General features: G+C 42.6%; 1 pseudogene; it reads right to left on the bottom strand.

Annotated features, from left to right (window-relative positions):
* Positions 1-9,768: 9,768 nt before the first annotated feature.
* LOC131831149 (interferon regulatory factor 3-like) lies at positions 9,769-10,842 on the bottom strand (annotated as a pseudogene).
* Between the last annotated feature and the right edge of the window lie 11,213 nt (positions 10,843-22,055).

Raw genomic sequence — 22,055 nt, 5'->3', positions numbered from 1 at the left:
CTTACTCAGCCCTGTTAACGCTTTCGCTGCCTGACAGTCGGCAGCACTTTTCTCTTGAGTTCACTCTCTGCTACTGATCTTCCCTTCATGTAACTGAGTTGATTTCTGGGAAAAGATTATAAGGGACAAGATGTAAGCCAACCCTTAAGGCTAAATATTTACAGTTTATATTTTCACTTTTCTCATTTTGTCTCCTTTCCCAGAAGTTGAAACATGCTCAGTTACAAACATGCCAAGGTGACTGTGTTTATTTTAAACCTTTATAAGGATTTGCTGAAAAGGTCAAACATATTAACGGTAGCTATAACAAAGATAAGCCAGCCACCTAAAAAGTACTGCTCCTTAAAAACATAGTTCTTATTTGAATTTGTAGATTTGAGACAGAGTTTTGTGATCTCTTTGCTCAAACTCTTTAAGTTTAAAAAAAAAGAGTCATATCATGGTAGCACATATACATTTTTGAAAAATCAAAGCACAGAAGGGCTTTGAAAAAGGAATGGTTCCAGCCTCTCTTCCTGCCTGGTGCCTACTGGAATCTTTTTATAGCCCAAATAATGCTAACACTTTTATGTCTTGATTTATCAATAATACATTTCATGTAAAGTTACATAGGTATTCAATAAAGTAAATAATCATGATACTATTACTTAACCCCAGAGTAGCTCTTATCTGTGCCAAGCGCTGTTCTACTTTACTTACACACTAACTCATTTAATCCTTTTAGCAAGCTGGTAATACACTGCATTCTTCTTTATCCTCAGTTGCTGAGGAAACTGAGACCCAGGGAGGTCAAATAACTTACTCCAGGAGTCACAGCTAGCAAGAGACAAGTGTTCTGTGCTCTGCATTACCGTGTCTTATGGTGATACGGCTTTAAGGGGAGGAGAGACGGTTGAAGGGTGGTAAACCTCATCAGGGATGGCAGGAAGTCAAAAGATAATGACCCAAGCTGACCAATCAACTTCTTTTGCAAATGAGGCAGCTAGGCTCAGAGAGATCTAGAGATTCCCAGTAAGTTAGGGGCAGAACTGGGACTAGAAATTGGTGTTCTTTTTTTACTGTATCTTCTCTCTCAACTTAAGGATGACAATTCTTTATGATGCAGAAAGTACTTTGCTACCACTCCATGGGAAGATCTTAAGAGGGGATCAAGAGGCCCCAGAACAGATGGTGGTGGGTGACATGTTTTACAAAGTTCTTCCATGTTATTTCTGAGAAAGCAAAGATGCATGGAGTTCACAACAGGGGAGAGCTTTGGGATGGAGCAGATGAAGTTATCTGTCCTCTGAGCAGAGACCTGATTTGAATACATGTCAATTTCGGAAACCATTTTCAACTCTTTTTTTCTCTCTCTTTTATGAAAGGTTTTTGGGGCTTTAGCAACATCAAATCCACTCTGTTGCCTGTCTCCTTCAATTAATGTCTACTTTTATAAATTCTGTGCTCATAAGGAAGCCTCCTGTAGTCTGAAGCCCTTTGTTGTCCCTTACGCTTTTTCCCACTTGGTAAAGCTGAGCCCTCTCCTCTGTGAGCTGCCCTGCAGTCCCCTCAACCTCTAGAAAGTTCTGCTCCAGTGCCAGAACTCTTGCTGCAGGGGTGGGCAACATTCTCTCTCCTCCCCACTCTTGTTCTTAAACACATTCTGCCTCCTTTAGATGCCCAAATCTGCACCACATGCACACACACACATGCTTGCATAAAGACAAACACACACATAACCTTAAGAGTAATATTTATGAAGCACTTGCTGTATGCCACAGACCAGTGCTAAGATTTTAATAGATTATCTCATTAAATCCTCCCAACCACCCAATAAGGTAGGTGGCATAACTTTCCTAGGATTACAAAGCTTCTGATCTGACCCTGGGTTGGCCCAGTCCCAGGGCCTGTGTTCCTTTCCATTATTGCTTCCCACTTAATAAAGTCAGGTACATGCCATAAATATACCCATATATCTTTATTGTATAAATCCATACACATTTATACATATGTCCATATGTACACACCAGTTGATCTCAGAGCCAACCTAAAAGAAGAAGACAGAAACTGCCCAGTCTCATGCACCTTCATGTCATAGCTCAGCCAGTGGTCTCAAGCAGCTTCAAACCCTCCCTTCCCTGACAAAACTCAAAAACCCAGTTCCCATTCCAGGAAGGCAGCATAGATCCAGCAGGTTGCTCTGCACTATGTATCTGGCAGTTGAAGATTCAGCAGAATAGAAAAGTGACGGTAGCATCTTAGAATCTTAAGCACTCGTGAAAGACAAAGTTTACACTGAGCAGGAGTGGTCTTTTAACACCTCCTAATTCACACCCTGTAGGTGGTCCCCAACACCACCCACACCTGAAATTAGTCTTGGTAGAAACTTTTGAAGCTTGAAAAAAAAGGGGGAGTTTTAAATGGGGATTTCATCCTGGCTTACCCAAGTGCTACCTTGGCGTCAAATCAGATGAACAGGTAGTCCTCAAAAATAAACAAAAAGTTGAACTATGTATGCCTTGCCAGACTCCAGGCTCAGTCCACCACCTCCACCACTCCCACCTCATCAACGCTCTTGTTTATATTACGTACTGGTATGTAATGATTACAGACTGTACTTTTTCCATACCTGTGTGATGTTTGAGTTTCTGCTGCTTGTATTTACCAGTATATCTCCATTTATGTAAGGCAAAAAACAAACAAACAAACAAAAAAAAAAAACCACACAACAAAAACCTAAATCTGATCATATTGTTCCCCTTTTCACAACTCTTCAGTAGGTTCCTGTTGACCTTAGATAAAACCCAAATCCCTTTTCTGATTTACCAGGCCCAACAGAATCTGGCTCCTACCTACCTCTTCTGCCTCAACTTACTGCACATCACCCCTTCACTCACCCACACCAGTCCCACTGGCTTTTTCTCTTGACTCAGGACAGCTTGTTTTTCTACCAGAATGTATTTGTTCATGCTCTTCTTTCTGTCTGCAACATTTTCCAGTAATATTCTTCCTCCTCTCTTCCTACTCTCCCCCACCCTTTGCTGTGTATTTTTTTTTAACCTCCCACCCCCGCAAATTTTAGTTTGAATGCCACTTCCTCAGGGAAGCCTCCCTTGACTCTTATGAATAAAAAGTTTATCATCCTAGGGGCGCCTGGGTGGCTCAGTGGGTTAAGCCGCTGCCTTCGGCTCAGGTCATGATCTCGGTGTCCTGGGATCGAGCCCCGCATTGGGCTCTTTGCTCAGCGGGAGCCTGCTTCTCTCTCTCTGCCTGACTCTCCGCCTACTTGTGATTTCTCTCTCTGTCAAATAAATAAATAAAATCTTAAAAAAAAAAAAAAAAAAAAAAAGTTTATCATCCTAAACTTATCCTTCATAGCAGTTATCACAACCATAATTCAGTAATTATGTTATAATGATTTAATGCCTGATTCCCCAAACAGACAAGCTCCAAGAAAAGCAAGGCACTTACGTGTCTTGTCACTGTTCTTTCCCTTAAACCTAACCCAGTGACTGGCATGTGGTTGATGTTTAATAAATGCTTTTGAATGGTTTACTAATGAATGAATGATGTTCTTAAAAAACTGTGTCTGGGCATAAGTACACCAAGCTGTTTTTTGTTTTTTTGAGTAGACCCCATGCCCATCCGTGGGACCTGAACTCACAACCCTGAGATCATGCTCTGAGAACTGAGCCAGCCAGGTCCCTTCCCCCCACCCCCTCCCATCCCAGGGGCAACAAACTGTTGATAATGTTTTTACCTTGGATTCCTCTTGGGTGCTACTTCAAAGGTAGCACTCATCTCCTTAGGCTAAATTTAGCTCATTAGCCTCATTTCCTAGGCTAAATTTCTTAGAAATTTTGCCAGATTCAGGTGTACGCTACGTGGTGGTATCTTTCCTCGGGACCCTGCCATGTATCTCTTGCCCCCTGCCCTACAGCTTCTCTAATGTTGCAATACGGGATAATAGTGGGAGCTTGCTTCAGTCATATGAGCCTGGCCCACAACTGTGGATTCTTGACTAATGGGAAATCTATGGAAATATACTTCCTCCTTTCATCTTTTGGAGTAGGCAGTCCTGAGATTTCATAAGGTTCTTCATAAGGTTCTGTGGGATGAGTACCATTTAGCTATTGAGTGGCTAATGTAGCAATGTATCCTCATTGTTTCTTCCTTATTCTCTGAATCATTCCTCCATCCTTCACCCTTGCTCGCACATAAATTACCTTTAAGCAAGCAAGCAAGCCTTTGTTTCAGGCTCACATAGTTTCAAATTTAAAATTAGGTCACAAAACAAGTGTGCAATTTTTGTCAATCAAATTTACCTGCATTTTGGAATTATAATTTTAGAATTGTGCTATTTGTTTTGACGGTCTCTTAACACTTTGGTGGTCTCAGGATCTTTGCCCTAAAGCTGATCATTTGTAAAGTAATCCATAAATCCACCAAAGGGGGTAAAGTAATTGGAAATCTAAAGCATTGTAGCATGAAGACTTTCGTGACCATGACCGGACTCTTGTTGGCAGAAGCCAAGTTTTATACTCCTTTGCTCTCTTTCCTCAGTACCTAGCAGAAATTTGGAAATGTTTTAAATACTTAAGTGAAACTTCACTTTAGTGTTTCCCAGATGCTAAATTTGCTTCTCTGATTTGGTTTTCTAATGATACTGGAAAACCTTTGGGATATTCAACGAGAGGAATGATTGGAGGAAAGTGGAAAACTTTCCAATAGTGGAAAAATGAAGGAGGGTGGAATGGCAGGGGTTGAATGTCTATGAGACATTCTTTCCTTCTTTGAAAGATGCAGGTCTGAAATGAAGTTGACTGTGAAATTTCCTCTCCTATCAGGAAGATGTCTGTAGGTGAAGAGTGTACTTTAGGGTATGCAATCACTAGTATAAATAAAGTACTAGAAGTACCTTCGGGTATGCAATCACTAGACCCACAGTAAAGTGAACCAAACTCCTAGCAAGGATAACTCCACCCTGCATTTTCTAGAAATGACTTATGGTTCTTAAGTTTAATGAGAAACCAGTACTCAAGTGCATGGTTTTAAACTCCAATAGGCCTGATTTGAATCTCAGCTCTGCCAGAGGATGGAAAACTTGGGCAAATTCCTTATGTATAAAATGAGGTTACTAATAGGACCTATTTCATTGATTTGTTCTGAGGAGTTAATAAAATGCATATAGTAAATGCTTAATAGATGTAGGATCCTTCTTATGTTTCTTCTTTCTAGCAAGCAGATCCCATAAGAGAACCAAGAGCTATCTTCTCTAACCCAAACTAAAGCCAAAGAAGAACATAGTAGACCATATGATTGGTCGGTTCTTTATGGACCAAGATGCTTTAACGCAACGTATCCCTAACTTCAGTCATTTGCATCCTATCTCCATGCTACTTGCCATAGACATGCACGGAGACTTTCTCCTTGAAGTAATCAGAGGAGTGAAGGAAAAAGTGGCAACTTTCTCATTGTACAAGCCTGTGATAACCATTTTGTATTCCCAGGTTTTGGGAAACCCTGTTCTAGTTTGTCATAAAGGAATTAAAATGACTGTGAAGAACCTAAAGAAGGGCAGAACCCTACCATTTCCTGTGCCTTAAATGGTGGTTCACCACCTGTGCATCTATGTGAGGGGCTTTTACTTGGATTTCCTCCTCTTCATTTTCAACAGAAGACAATAATCTACTAAACATAGTTTTATTCTTTACAAGATTAGAAAGAAATTCTAAAGGCAGTTGTGCAAGGAGAGAAAGTAGGAAGGAAGATGCTTCTTACCATTCTATTAATAATAAAAACATAATTCAGCTTAAAAAATAATTCAGCTGGTCAAATCCAAGTAAAGTCTGTAGTAACTTCTTGTATTGTGCCAATGTCAATTTCCTAGTGTTTATACTGTAATATATATAAGATGTTGGGAGAAGCTGGTTGTAGGATGTAAGAGACGTCTCTGTACCATTTTTGCAACTGCTTGTGTTTATAATTATTTCAAAATAAAAAGTTAAAAAAAAGAAAGGCAGAAAAGAAAACCATTAAAAACTATATATTCAAAACCTTGCAAATATATCCGTACTCTCTGGCCCTGAAATATTACTTTCAGAAATTTATACTAATGTGATAGAGTTATACCCGACCATGTTCCTCATATAATTACTTATAATAGTAAAATGTTAAAAAATTCTTAATGTTCAACAACAGAGTAGGTAAATAAACAGTGATATAGATGAATAGATAGATAGATAGATATGCATACACACACACTCACACACACACACATTCTATACAACTATCAAAAATGATAGTGGAGATGTGTATTTAATGACATGAAGGATATTCACAATTAACCTATACAGAAACTTAACAAGGCGTATGAGCCCAAGTTATTTAATAATAATACAAAGTATTTAATACTATTGAGACTAGAAGAATATATGCCAAAATGTCAGCAACAGTTAATTTCTGGCCTCTGGACTTATTCGGTTGATTTTATTTGATTTTTTTCAGTTTGCTCATGTGTTTTTCTAATTTTTTTTTTTTTTACAATGGACATGTTCCTGGTATAAAAATTTCAAAGATAAAGAAGATGGCTTAAATCACTATAGATTTACTAAAACGTTTACAATGGGGGAGTTAAATCCTGTAACACTAAGACCCTATACATTACCATTGATAAGACAGCCATTTAAAAAGAAAAACAAATTACAAAGCTCCGAAACTGCTGTACATAGATGTTAATCCACACCAGATACTGTGCCTTACAAAAGAAAAGGGCTGTGATCACTTCACTCCTAACCAGTCTTCCTTCTCTTCCTTTACTGTTTCCTTTCTGATGAAATCAGTAAATGTTTTGATTCAAAACCATGAGCAGGTTGCAACCTTAATTCTTATTAAACTCAGGGCAAGTCTGTGCAAAAGCTGACGGTTTGCCTAGGCTATTGCATAACCACAATCTTATACTTTTGATCACAGGTGGGAAAGTTGAAAAACTCAGTAATTCCCTAAATACCCTGATTAGTCCTAGCTGTCTCTTAATAGGTAGGTCTTCTAGGGTATGAAATACACGAGAAGCAAATGTCTCCCCCTACCCGTTTTTTTTTAAGAATTAGAATTATTTTCCTATAACTTGCTATAAACATTTGTCAAATCAGTTAGACATTTCTTGGGCCCTGTAATGGTGCTAATTATACATTAATTATATAATATTATGTTATTTACTCATTTGGCCTTATAAATTATATCTCTCTTCTACATAATCTCTGTTCCCTAGTGCAGGAACCATTCCTGTAGTGTTCATTTGTGCCTGACACCAGTAAGTGCTTAATAAATATTTGCTGAGTGAGGAGGATGACTCACTTGTGTTTGGAATTCTTACCGCATTCCTAGGGAGAAAGCTTGGGAATGCTTTGGAAACTCACCTCTATCACTAACAGTTCTGTGACCCTGAGTACTCAACAGCTTAAGCCTATCCATAAAAGTGCTATCAGTAATATATACTTCCCAGGTTTGCTGTAAGGAATAAACTTCCTAATACATGTTGGTAGTACTTTGAATAGTGTCTGCTGCTTACAATCCAGTCCACAGCATCTGAATTCCTCTCTTTTGTTCTACCTGTGATTTATCTCTTTCTGCAATTGTTTCTAACTTATTCTAATGGTTAAGAGCATACATTCTGGAGTCATAAGGTCTGTGCCATCTTATTAAACAAGAGTGTGACCTTCAGCAAGTTGATTGATTAAACACTCTATACTTGATTTTCTCACCTGGAAAACAGCGATGGTCATAATACCACTGGCTGCATAGGATTATTGTGAGCATAGAGTGAGAAAATGCTCATAAAATGCTTCAAAGAGTGTGACAGAGAATAAGTGCTCAGTAAAGGTCAGCTATTAGTCTCTTACCAGGCCTCTTATTATCTAGCATGTTGCATCTAAAGTATAGTTTAAAACTGAGCCCAACTCCTGGTGTGTTTCCCTGAAGGAGTTATTCATTCCGACTTGGCCATGACATGACTGTCAACTCACAGAACAGCTGCCCAGAGGCTTATTTGGTCGTGGGCACTGCAGCACCCTGTAGAACTTTAGGAGGGGGTGGGGTTGGCTATTATGTTGGAATAAATAATAACAATTAACATTATTTTGTGCCAGATTCTGTGCAAGGAACTATAACCTTATTATCACTCTCATCTTAAGAGATGAGGAGACAGAGGTGTAGAGAGTGGTTATGCTTTGCCCCAGCCAGTATTTGGGGAAGTCAGGCCTTATGCCCAGGGAGTCTGCACTGTTAACCATCAAGTCATCCCATTTGCTGCATTTATCATTAAAAAAAAAAAAAAAGAGGCTAATTTAATCAATACTTCATTGCACTTTTGATTGGAAATTTTTATCTTTATTTCCACACAGGAGAGCCTAAGCCTTGGAAACACAAGTCGCCTTCACAGAGTAACATCAGGTTAATCTATTAAAAACAGAAAGGGAAATAAACCTGAAACACAAAAGGAGGGAATATAGGTGGCAGTTCCTTTTTAGACAATAAAAATGCCAAAAAACTAAAAACTCATGAACACATTTGGATAAAAAAATCCTTTGGTTCTTAATAAGAATTGAAGAATGTCATAAATATAACGAGACTTGTTACTTCATTTTGTTTTTCATGCCCAGTTTGTAATTCATGCTCTGAATTAACTTTTCAGCTAGAATTCTAAATATATTTATCCTGCTAGGTCCATTTGCAATATCATCTTTATAGCCATTAGCTAGGGATAGGAATACTGGAGTATGAAGTATGGTAGACAGTTCATCTCTTGATGCTAGTCTCCCAAGTTCAACCACTCCTTGTCCCTTGCTTAGGACTAAAAAAAAGGCTTAGATTCTAAACCTACTGCCCCATTCTGGAATTATCTATAGAAATTTTAAATATGTGTTCCTTTTACTTAATAATTTCCCATTTAGAATTTTATTCAAGAGAAATGCCCACAAAATATGCAAAGATATAAACAAGGGTATTTACTGTTCTGTTGCTTGTAACTGAAGATAAATGGATCTAACTGAAATATCCAGCAGGATAGGACTGGTTATATGTATCATAATATAGTCACACAGTGAAATAAATAGGTAGAGTTGTATACACTGACATGGAGATAATGGAAAAGAAGACTGTAGGCAGTGTTCATAATACTCATAATGTTACAGAAGGGCTTTGTAAGGACTGACATCAATGACTGCAAACTCAGATGCATAAGGGGGCCAGAATGGTTTTAGAAATGGTCAGGTAGGGACTGTGACAACCTTGAGAACACACCCTGCATGAAAGTAACTGATCAGCTTCAGCTAATCTTTGCTAATGAGTTGGCAGATCTTTGGATTTTGCCTGATAACCTATAAATCATAGTGCTTTTCATGCTACTTTGTGACACTCTATTTACTTCTCAGCCATCCTGAAAGCTCCATGAAAATATTTCAGTTACATGAACCTCCTGATTTTCACTTTGGGGCAACCACTAGAAATATTAAAAATACATATATATTGTAAGTGGTCATCTGTGAACTGGCTTTGTCTTACAGTCTCACTGCCTATCAACCTCCAAAATATTCTTACAACGGTTATCTTTGGCAAATCATATTTTGGGACAATATCACAGTTTGGTCTTCCCTGCACTATCTATACATTGCTTTATATTTGTTTTTCTTTGTTTGCCCATGGCAAGAACCAGTTTATTGGTCCAGGTGAGGGGCAAGGGATCTATACAATGAGGAGTGAGGGCTCAGGCCTCCCCAGTGACTTAGAAATTCATTCCTCCACCAGGTTGTGTAGGTAGGCCTTGTACTGGTGGAGGGAAGGGAGAGTGGGTGGCTGTTGAAAACGTGCAGGTCGACAGTGATCTCTAGTAAGGAGGCATCCCCTAATAGGGCTGTATCTAACAGAGCCCTTGAGCCACGTGGGAACAACCTTGAGCATCATAAGCCTCTCGATCCACAGCTGGCACTGGGATCATGACTCCCCCACCAAGAAACAGAGGGTGTAGCTTGGGGTGCTTCCTTCAGTGAAGACCATCAGATATGCCAGGAAAGGGTCCTGGTCAAACATGCCTCCTTTCCTCATACTGGATACCTGCCATTGACGGGTGACCACTGCCAGGAAGTAGCTTCAGGCTCACAGCCCAGTAGATCTGGCACTGCCCCAACCTTTGGGCCTAGAGAAACTGATCTACCCTCTAGAGAACTAGCTTCTCCTCCCTACCCAGCCTGCCTTAAGGCAGCTCACCACAAGCCTCAGGTAGCTGGTCATGGCCTTGTCAAGGGTACTCCTAGTCTACCAGTCTTATTAGCTGCCCAGGCCCCGTGCTATCCCCTGCTGCTGACCCCACCAGCCATGGATCCCTAAAGCAGAAGACAATCAGCTGGAAGACCTGGCAGTCCTGGGAAAAGGTGGTGAAAGGTGGAACCTTGAACTTCCACTCTGAGCAACTGCACCAGCGACCTGGAGGGAGAGACTGAGATGTGTATGGAGGTCCATAGTCCTGGTCCCAGCCCCTCCCAGTCTCCCGCTGGCACTCACCTTCCTCTGGCACCAACAGCCGCCCCAGCGGGTTTTCAGCAGGGTCTGAGTTTGAGCAGACAGCAGAGATGCCCAAGCAGGGGCTCGGAAAGAACTGAGAGGGATGCTCAGGGGCCACAACGAGGCTTGAGGACCCCCGACCTGGGAATGGGGCCAAGACCATGTCACTCAGTCACTCCTCCAGAATGTGCTCCGGGTATCAGGTACGGCTCTGCCCTTGTTGTCAGGAAAGGTATTCAGCTCAGAAAGTCCTCAACTCCTAAGGTGACAAATCTGTAGATGCTGCACACAGGTCGCGGGGATCCTTGGTGGGTCCTCGGCTAAGCGCTACACTCACTTCCGGTGGGCGGACCGGAAATACCCCTTCTGGGTCAGCGGGTCAGAGTGCCGGCACGGGCGGGTCTTGGCCTAGGTCTGGAAGGGTCGGGCGGGTCTTGGCCTAGGTCTGGAAGAGTCATCTTTTTGCCAGGGACCCTGCTGCCGGCGGTGTGTCCAAGACCTGAGGATGAGGAGTGCGTGCGGCCCTGGTCCCACTCCCAGGCCAGGTAGGATCCCAGACCTTCCTGCACACGGGCGTCGGGGTGGGGGTGGGGCACAGCCCACTCACCCCCCCGCCCCAGACCCGGGTACAAAGACTGAAAACGCATTTACGCTGGCGTTAATGCTAAGACGTTCTGAACCAAAGTGAGTTTCCAGATTAGTTCAGACAAGAACCAGTTCCAGGAGTTGCCTGCCTTTGGTTTTGTCACCGATCTCAAGAATCTTGAATTTGGTGGATACCCCTGGGCTTATCTAGATACATCGAGATCATGATAACGGGCTTCTCTAGATAATGTTTTGGACTAGGGCCTTGAGATATTTCTGACCCTGTTGGACTAGATGAGTCTCGGGGAGTGGGAACATAATCTTAAAGATACAGGGAAAGAATAATCATATCTCTCCTGGTGTATCTGGAGCTTCTGGGAAAATGCATAAGGATCATCATTCATTAATTTACACATTCACTTGTTCATTCAACAAAGATGTTGGGAGTGTTTACTATGTGCCTGCTTGGTCTTGGGCCACCGGAACCTTCACTGGAGCTTGCATCTTGGAAGGTAATACCAAAGTAAATAGATGATCACAAAATAGGGTGAGAAGTAATGTGATGAGGGTCAGCACACAAAGCTGTGGGAGACGGCCCTGGAAATTGGGGACACTTCTCTGAAGAGGTGGCACCTGGCCTGAGGGGGGAATTCCAGGCAGAGAGACCCACAGGTGTGAGGGCCTGAAGGCAGGAGAGAACCTGAGACCTTCTGAGAACCCTATAGCTTGAGCACTGTGTTTGGGGCAGGGCATGTCAGGCTTCAGGGCTGGAGTGTGGGCAGCCCCCTGATCACAAGGGCTTGATGAAGCAGTCTGGGTTGCCTGGGCTCCATCCTGAAAGCAGCTGAGAGCCATGTGCAGGTTTTAGGCTACAAAGGTTTTGGAACTGTTTTATCTATTTATGTCAAATATTTTCACCCAGAGTTTTCATTTTATGTTTCCTCGATTTTATGAACCAAGGGGGAAATATATTTAAGTGAAAAGGGAAAGTAACTTTCTGTTTCTCAAAAACAAAAGGCCTTTAAGGGTACCTAGCTGATTTAGTTAGGAGAGCATGTGACTCTTGATCTCTCTGGGTGGTGAGTTCCAGCCCCACTTTGGGTGCAGAGATTACTTAAAGATAAATGAACTTAAAAAACAAACAAACAAACCTCTACGGAATGATGGCTGAGAAACTGTGGTTTCTAAATTTTATATGTTCCTGTGCTCTTAGATTTTTAGAGACATTTCATGACATGGCATACATAGTCTGCAAGTTAATTAAGCCATCAGCTTAGAAGGTTGCTGGTAGATTCTACGCCAGTTTCGAGGGTGTGTATGTATTCTGTATGCTGGTTAAAAGTATCCATAACATTATGATAATCCTCCCTGAATATCGCTAGGGTTTCAACTGGTATTTCATCTCATTCTTGGAGTCCTTGCCCATGAAGGGCCTTGCTTCCCTGGAAAGGTAGGTGAATGTGCAATTAATAGGAAGAGCAGAAACATGTTCAGTTTAGTGAGAACCTGACTTCCCTGTCTCAGAAGGTGAAAGGAAAAAGTCTGTGGTTTTGTGAGCAGAAGACGGGAGGGGAGGAGCAGCCGGGATGATTGATGACGCTGTGAAAGTCACACAATTGCTGTCAAGGTGGTTTTTCACCCCTGGAGCAGGGTGATCTCATTTACTGCTGCATATGTATTCAGCCTTGGTTTTCTGGTCTCCTAGCCATGAGGACGCTTGTGAATATGCTGAATGTGTATGTGTGCTCCCGGAAGGCTGGGAGGATTTTAGAGACAGACTAAGCGGGATTCAGATTCTGCTCTGCACCTTGCTTTGTGACAGCCTGGCATAGTTGCTTACTATCTGATCTGATCAAATTTCAGGATGCTTACCTGGCATGGGCTTTGGTGAGAATTAAATGAGATGAGATACTTATGTATCGTGACTGGCACATAACTGCTATTCCATAGATGTTAATTTTTTTTCCCAACCCTGGACTGAAGCTTCCTTTAATTGGTTTCCAGGGGACTAGCCATTTGTCTCCTTGACTCCCTGTCATGCTTCCTTTTCACGGGTAGGGAAGCATATTTAGGGTAGCAGAATGACCTGCGTTCCAGTCCTTGTGTCACTACTTACTTTGGGCAGGCGGCACAGTACTTTTGAGACTCAGATTCCTTCTCTATAAAATGGGAACAGTAATGCTCAATATTCCCATACCTTCTACAGTGTTTGTGAGGACTCTGTAAAGTAAGGCAGGGTTCTCAAACTTTAGAATGCGCCAGAATCATTCGTTTAAAACTTGTTAAAACAGATTGCAGGCCTCTGTCGTCCTCAGGGGTTCTGATTCAGTAAGTCTGGGGTGGGGCCTGAAAATTTGCATTTCAAACCCAATTCCTAGGCCACACTTGGAGAACAGTGCCTGGCACACACTGAACACCAGATGGATGTGAGCTACTATCATCCGTTGTCTTGTGGGGCAGGGGCAATATGATAGACACCGCAAGCTGGCTAGAATTCTAATTTTAGGGTCCTTACTTTGACTATGTGAAATAATTACTTAATTTTCAATTTATGTAGAACTGATAAAAGTAGGGAGGAGGGCAGCTCCTGGGTGGCTCAGTCCGTTAAGCATGCGACTCTTGATCTCGGCTCAGGTCAGAGTAGTGAGATCAGCCCTATGTTGTGCTAGGCACTCAGCATGGAATCTGCTTGTCCCTCTCCCTCTACCCTCGCCCCCCCCCCCCAATAAATAAATGAATAAAATCTTAAAAAAAAAAAGTAGCGAGGAGGAGAAATTTAGTGTTTTAGGGGGTAAGAGTTTACAAGTCATTTCTGCTAAGGGCATCTGTATGACCCAGACCACAGGAATGAGGGGCCCAGACTGACCAGATCCCACTGGCAGTTTTATCAGTCTGGTCCCCTTGAGGCATGACAGGCTCAAAAACCAAATTTCTGAGATATTCTCGTATTGCTTTCTACTAGGTGTTGAGGACATGTTTGGGGAAAACTGGGGAAAATGACAGGAGACTTCCACATGCCAGAATCTCCAAAGAGATTTTTTTTTATAGAAAGTCTCATCATCCCCAGGGTTTTTAAGTATGTCAAAGAAGGATCTTCCCACTGAGGAAATCATAGGCCCTGACTCTTTTATTTTAGAAGGTGGATGGCAAAGATAAGGGGCACGGTGACACGTCTGCCACCTAATGAGCAGTCTGAATTACAGATCTAAAATTAACAGCTTCTCCTCCTCCCTCCCACCCACCCACCCAATACTTAAACTCTCCTTTATCATTGCTTCTCAGAGCACTTGAAATGCAAGAAATTCGAAATGCTACCTGCATCCGCAAACCTTTACAAACGGCCAGGCCTGGGGCTGAGTGTTGAATTAGGGTTCAGAGTCTAGGTTCTGCAGTCAGGTAGATGGGGCGCATCTCCTGATTTTGTAGCTTGGAGTATGACCTCATCAAGTGACCATCTGAACTCCATTTTCTTATCTAAGTTGAAGGCAGTAATAGTACTCATTTCAAAGGGTGCTATGAGGGATAATTAGGTAAGCATGTGAGGACTCAGGGAATGACAGCTGTTGTTTCTGTGGGGGGGGGGGGGTTGCTTTTAAGAGTTCTGGGCTGGCACCACTCCTGTATGACCTCCCCGAGCTGTCTCTTTTACAGAATTCTCCAGCAAGTTTCGATTGATTTGTGGGGCCTAGATTCTCAGCTTTTCCCAATTTCTTTATATAGCTTTGGACTATGAGAGAAGGGAGGAGCCCTCTGCATGGGGCCTGGGCAAAAAAGTGGGGTCACAGGGACCATGGAAGATACTATGAGGAATCCCACCCTGCCTGACTCCAAGAACTTCTCACCCCCTGTGAGGCAGGGGTTAGAGCCGTGAGCTGAAGGATCTCTTCTCACCTGGTGATGTGGGACACACAGTGGCTCAGAGGCCAAGATAACAGAAGGTAGACTTGGGTCCAGGGGTACAGTGAGGATCTAAGAGACCCCAAGTCTGTTAGCCTTCCCAAGAGGCTACATCCTGGGCGCACAGCAGTGCTTTAATGCAGGCCACAGTGTTCATGGGATGACAAGGGTGTGTGGGTAGTAGATACTAATATGCATGAGGGGATTGTTCCTGGGGTTTTCCCTGTTGATGAGGAGAATTCCCTAAATAATGGCAGTGACAGGGGCTGTGGTTGCACAGGTGGCAGCAGGTGAGGCAGGGGACTTGGAGTGATACAGCTGAAACATGCTGCCCAGTGCTAGCCTCATGGTAAGCTTCCAGGAACCGGTCACTATTATTAGCTGTTCCCCCATAATCTGACCTCTTCCTGGTGCACAAGGGACTGGGCAGTCTCTGCTGTGAGCATCAGAGGATAGGAGAGCTCTCAGCCCCTCCTTCCTTGGAGCTCTTTGAAGAAGAATGCAGTGTGGGATGCTAACTCTATTTCAAGTTTATTTTCTCCATCACATGTATGATGTATCTACTTTTGAGAGGAAAGAGTACCTTCACCATAGTGGCCAGGAAGTAGCGATGATCTTGGCTGGCTTTGAGGAGCACTAGATTGGAATCCGAAGACCTGGGTTCAGGTCCCAGCTCAGTTACCCTTGAGATGTGAGGCCATGGGGGAAAGGGAAAAGAGAGAGAGAAAGAGAGAGAGAGGGGGAGGGAAACAAGCCATAAGAGACTCTTAAGGATAGAGAACAAACTGGGGGTTGATGGAGGGAGGTGGACAGGGGATGGGCTAGATGAGGGATGGCCATTAGGGAGGGCGGTTGCGATGATGAGCAGTGGGGCTCAGATGTAAGTGATGAGTCACTGAATTCTACTCCTGAAACCAATACTACACAACATGTTAAGTAAGTAGAATTTAAATAAAATCTTGACACAGTAATACAAAGAAATGTGAGGCCCCAGGCCAATTATTTAACTTTCTCATTTGTAAATGGGGACAAAACTTCCTGTCTTACCAACAGATAATAAACATAGAAATGTTTTGTGAACTGTTAAGCTCCGTTAAGGGAATTAAGCAAAATGGTTTTGGCATGGCTAATGATGAAGTCCTCTAGACCTACTGGCATTCAGCAAGGGGGTGGTCTTTTATTCCAACATGAAGACTAATGAGGGAGTTGAGGCATGGAGCCAGGTGAGGGACACAGAGGCACTTTGGGATATCCCTGGGTGTTCACTGCCTACTCCTGAGGCCGGTTCACAGGACATGAGTCCCGTAATCTTACCAGAAGGCATCACTGGGCCAAACCTGAGGGTGCGACAGGTGTCCCTCCCTCTCTACTGCTATCATTGTTTATTGCTACCTAACTTCCAGGCTGGGAACTTCTAGGCTTTTAGCACGGGGCCTGCCATACAGTGGGGATTCCATGAGGGTTCACAGAATGATTCAATGTGTATGTGAGTGAGAGAATGTGTTTTCTTTTTTTTGGATCATGGTCCTTGACTATTTTTTGCACATTTACTCTCATTCTCACACCTCTTCTCTTTCTAAAATACCTTCAAAGCAGTCCACAAACCAGAACATGGAAACAGCGATACTTGGGGCTAAAAAACCCAGGAATACCTGAGAAAGAACAATATGAATTATTCCTTCTTGAGCCATTTGTGCCTTGGGGGCCAACTTTGGGAAGAAAGGAGACTCAGGAATTAGTTGCCAGTGATGGGATGCGATGGGGGCAACAGGCAAAATCTGTGCAGAATTGGTCTGTCTTGACACAACAGTACCGTTCCTTAACTTAAAGGTGACTAACATAACACCACACACACAAGAGAGAGAGAGAGAGAGAGAGAGAGAGAGATGTGAACTTTTCCAGCCCTGGGAATAATTGCTTTCTCAAAAAAGACAAGGAACTTACAAAATAAATCTGGTGATGGCTCCCCTTGTTATTAGGGTTGAAACGGGTGATCTGTGTGTTTTCTCAGGGCTTCAATGATTCTAAGCCAGGAAACAGCTTAATTATTTGCCAGGCTTCTTTGTTGCTCCCATAACCTGTTAGGAGTGGTAACAACAATGACATCGATGAGGAGAGTGCCCTTTCTGCTGGACCTTGCTCTGTACCTCCCCATGCTTACTTTGACTCATTTTTCACAACAACCCTATAAGATCGGTTGTAACCTCCATCCCATTTTACGGCTGAGGAAACTGAGGTTCAAAGGGTTAAGTAATTTCCCCAAGGTAACGCAGTCAATCACCTTCATTTGAACTATGTTTAAATCCTGATAGTTAACATCCACGCCCTTCTCCAACCCCTGAACAGCCTCCTTCAAAAAATGTAAGGTCGTCTCTGATGTATTTTCCAAGCAGTTCAAATGAAACCCTTCAAAATACAGATTGTGTGTATTTCCTGGACAAGAAATCCTCCCCCGTGCCCAAACCCTCCTTCAGGAGTTTTTTTCATACACTCCTTACCCTTCCAGGGTTCAGCCTGGAGCCTGGGGGAGAAAATGGGACAAGAGAACAATAAAACAAAAGACCCCAAGGATTCTAATGAATCATGATTGAAATGCACTTTCTCAGCTACACAAAATGTCAGTCTGGTTCTCTTTGTTCTAAAAGTTCTGCTTTCACAAAGCATCAATTTCCCCTAATAATAATCCTTTTTATTCTTCATCTAATGATGCAGCCTGGACTTGAGAATTCTTATGATCTCTATTGCTCATCCAGGATGACAGACGCACAGACAATGAATTTCTCACTTCCCTCCTTTACCTTTTGCATCATACATGATTCCCGCCCCCCCGCCCAGGGCAAGCAGTGTCCCCCCATTTCCTCTACTGTGTCACTCTCACCCAGGCATGCACAGCTCCTTGAATTCTCCATATAGCATCATCAGTTCTCTGTGAATGAACTCATCTTTTTCTACACCCCCCCCCTCCCAGTGACTCTTCTGTTCAGCCGAGTGTGCTATGGGCACTTCCCCATGGCAGGGACAGTATTTTTGACTGGTTGTATGTTTGAAGTAACATTTATCACACGTGAGTTGTGTTCCAGACACACTCTGAGAGTTTGAACAGATGTTCTCATTTGCTGCTCACGACATTCTGATGAGGTGGGTTCTGGTAGTGAACCCACTGTACAGAGGAGGAAGCTGAGGGACAAGATGTCCAAAGACAAAGCCCTCTAAGTGCCTAGATTCTAGAGCCTCTCTTAACCAGCGGATTGGCTTGAGGTTGTCTGGAAACTTCTATGTGAAAGTTGGACAGTGTTGAGAGTAATACCTGGATTTTGAAGTTTTTAGCCCAAAGGACTCTAGAGAACCAAGGTGGACATAACCTTGGAAAGGTCAAGCTACGCAGTAACTACTATAGGGTTTACAGAACTGCGACAGACCATATGAGATTACCGAAAAAGGACACAAAGCGGGGCACAGGAATGGTAGTGGGAAATGCCCCTGCTCTTTCTTGCCTCTACCTGTCCCAACCTACAAGACCTTCTCCCAGTCATCTGCATTGTCCCTTCACTTCTCTCTCATTGTGGCCATCCAAAGATTGGTAGTGGGCCCTTAGGACATCAGTTCTCAGAGTTCTAAATAGGTCAGTGTCACTCAGAGAGCTTCTCTAAAGTGCAGATTCTGGACATTTTGATTTAAGAGTCCTTGAGACAGGGACTCACTGTTTTTCATTCTTAACTAAGCACCTCGGAATATCCTCATGCAAGAAGCTTCCAAGCCACTATTTAAAGTAACCACTGCTTCTCGGATTACAGCATTAGGAAAAGGAAGCAAGTAGCCTATTTTTCAGTGGCCTAGCTTTGCCTTGAGCACAGTCTCACGGATGGCTGTGAGCAGAACTCATCTCGTGACCCCAGCACCACTTGGTTGTTGTTGCCCTTGGCTTTTACCTCTGCTGCTGGGGAGGAGGCAGCTGAGTAGCTCTTCGTCTGGATCTGCTGTGCTTATTATAGGAGCTCAGTAGTATTTGTTTATTTTTTAAATCTTGACTAGAATCAAGATTTTTATCTTCTGGTCTGAGATCTCCTACCAGGAGGTTTTCTAACCTTTGAATCCCTATTTAGACCTACTGAAATGATCAAGAAAGAGTAGGGAAGAGATACTGTGCTCAAGAAAGACGGCTGCTTGTTTAGGTGTGGACACAACTGAAGTTGCCTCAAAACCCATTTCCTCTGATTAAATTACCCTGGAAATCTCACCTCTCGCAGGAGGCTTTTTTTCCCCAAGAAGAGGAGTGGCCACCCTTCCCATCCCAGATATGATCTCCTGCCAGGCACTCCCAACTGTTGTGCTCATTTTGCACCTGACACATCAGTGTCTCGTTGCCTGTAATCACCATCTCCATCGGGTTAGCAATAAATCTCTGAACAGGTTCTGCAATTCATTATGTGGCTTTTCTCAGTCCCTAGCATGCTTCTAAAACCAGGACTCTTCTGATGTCTGCATAGGACTATAGGCTCGAGCAGGTCAGGAGATCTCTCTCTCGAGAGGCTAGCATAGTGCCTGAAATACGCAAGGTGTTCAGTGAATGTTTGTTGATTAAGTGATTATAATTTTATAAATCCACAGGTTTGGTTGTTATTTTTCTATGCTTTTTCTTCAAAAAAAATTTTTTTAAAAATTCTAGTTAGTTAACATACAGTGTAATGTTGGATTTAGGACTAGAATTCAGTGATTCAGCATTTACATATAACACCCAATGGTCAACAGGACAAGTGCCCTCCTTAATAACCATCTACCCCATCCCCCACCCACCTCCCCTGTCACCCTTCAGTTTGTTCTCTTATTGTTAAGAATCTCTTATGGTTTGTTTTCTTCCCTCTCTCTTTTTCCCCTCTTTCTCGTAAGTTCATCTGTTTTATTTTTTTCTCTGACTTATTTCACTTAACATAATACACTCTAGCTCCACCCACATCAGTGCAAATAGCTAGATTTCATTCTTTTTGATGATTGAATAATATTCCTGTGTGTGTGTGTGTGTGTGTGTGTATACACACCATATCGTCATTTTCCATTCCTCAGTTGATGAACATTTGGCCTCTTTCCATGGTTTGGCTATTGTTGGTAATGGTGGTATAAACATCAGGGAGTGTGTACCCCTTCAAATCTGTATTTTTATGTCCTGTGGGTAAATACCTAGTAGTGCAATTGCTGGATTGTAGAGTAGTTCTATTTTTAACTTTTGAGGAACCTCCATACCATTTTCCAGAGTGGCTGCACCAGTTTGCATTCCCACATAGGTTTTTGGGGTTTTTTTTTTTTTTTTTTGTTGTTGTTGTTTTGTTTTGTTTTTTTGAGGCCACTGTCCCAGGATGAGACTCTGTGGGGCTGGATAGGTATATGTCCACATAAAGTGTCATTCTTCTCAGATAAAAATGAGAACATTTAAAGTATTGTTTTAGTTTTGTCTTAAAGATAAATTTATTCAGTGTAGAAATAATGCCTATTCTGAGCCTGTGTTCTTCCTAATTTGGAGGTATTAAAATTATCATTATTTTGTGAGGTGACAGTAAGAGATGTGACTATATTGAGTAAACTGACTCCCACCTGGTTTTTTTGAGGAGGCTCCTACATCCCTTGCCTAGATGACTTGCCTCAGTGACTCCAGGTAACTCCAGAAGCAGCCTGCCTGAGCCCGCTCTTCCCCCTTATCTATTGTGACAAACCAGGGAAGCAGATTCTGGCTTTTGCTAGCTTGAGATATTTCCTCAAATACAGAAAGAATATTTAAAAGATGATGGGTCTAAATGCAGTGTACTCTTCTCAGTTGGATCCTGGAACAGAAAAAGAGTACTGGTCGAAAAGCTATTAAAATTCAAGAACAAAGTGGTGGGGCGCCTGGGTGGCTCAGTGGGTAAAGCCTCTGCTTTCAGCTCAGGTTATGGTCTCAGGGTCCTGGGATCGAGCCCTACGTCGGGCTCTCTGCTTAGTGGGGAGCCTGATTCTTCCCCTCTCTCTCTGCCTGCCTCTCTGCCTACTTGTGATCTCTGTCTGTCAAATAAATAAATAAAATCTTTAAAAAAGAATGTTTAAACAAAGTTTGTAGTTTAATTGATGGCAGTCCGCCAGTATAAATGCCTTCATTGTGCTGGCTGTACCACGGTTATGTAAGATGTTAACAGGAGAAACTGGGTGAAGAGTATAAGAAGTCTTTGTACTATTTTTATAACTTTTCTAAGAATTTAAAATTATTCCAAAATAAAAGGTTTATTTAAAAAATAAAGAGAGAGAGGGAGACATGCTCACAGTCTTGGGTGGTGAACAATTCAGTTGACCAGAGTTACCTTTTAAAAATGTAAATCAGAGCATAACAATATCTTTCTTAAACTCTCTCAGTGGCTTCCCATTGCTCTATGGATAAAATCCCCAGTCTGTACCAGGCCCTTGGGAATTGGCCCTGCTTATTTCTCCTCCCTCATCTCCTCTCTGTCTACTCTTTGACCACTTTATTCTACTCATGCTGGCCTTCCTCCAGTTTCTTGATGAGGTCGGCTTGTCCCCACTTTAGGCCTTTGCCCTGGCTTCTGCCTTGGATGCTCTTCCTCCAGGTCTTCACATGGCTGGCTTGTCTTGATAGTTGGGTGCCTTTGCTGCCCACCCACTATAAAGTAGCTTCCCTGCCTATCCTCTCCTTCATTTCATTCTGCTCTGTGTACTTCACAACACTTAACACCATCTGTCAAATTATTTAAATGATTTATTTGCTTCTTACTTGTTTACTGTCTTCTCCTCCCCCTGGGATATCAGAGGTTTATTGTTCATCACTATATCTTGTCACCTAGAGCAATGTCTGGCACATAACAGAAGTTCTGGAATTACTTGCCGAATGAACAAATGAAGGGGCATTTCATCTACGAAGCCTTCCTGGCTCCTGGTCAGGGGTAAGAACCCTTGGTTCAGCTTCCATGGCCTCTGGCACTTCTCTTCCCCATAGCTCTTGCCCCACTGGGTTATAACTGTCCACTGACCTATTTGTCTTCTTTACTAGGCCCTGAGCT

The sequence above is a fragment of the Mustela lutreola genome, chromosome 5, assembly GCF_030435805.1.
Source record: "Mustela lutreola isolate mMusLut2 chromosome 5, mMusLut2.pri, whole genome shotgun sequence".
In the NCBI taxonomy this organism is placed as follows: domain Eukaryota; kingdom Metazoa; phylum Chordata; class Mammalia; order Carnivora; family Mustelidae; genus Mustela; species Mustela lutreola.
This window is presented reverse-complemented; position numbering and strand designations above follow the sequence as displayed.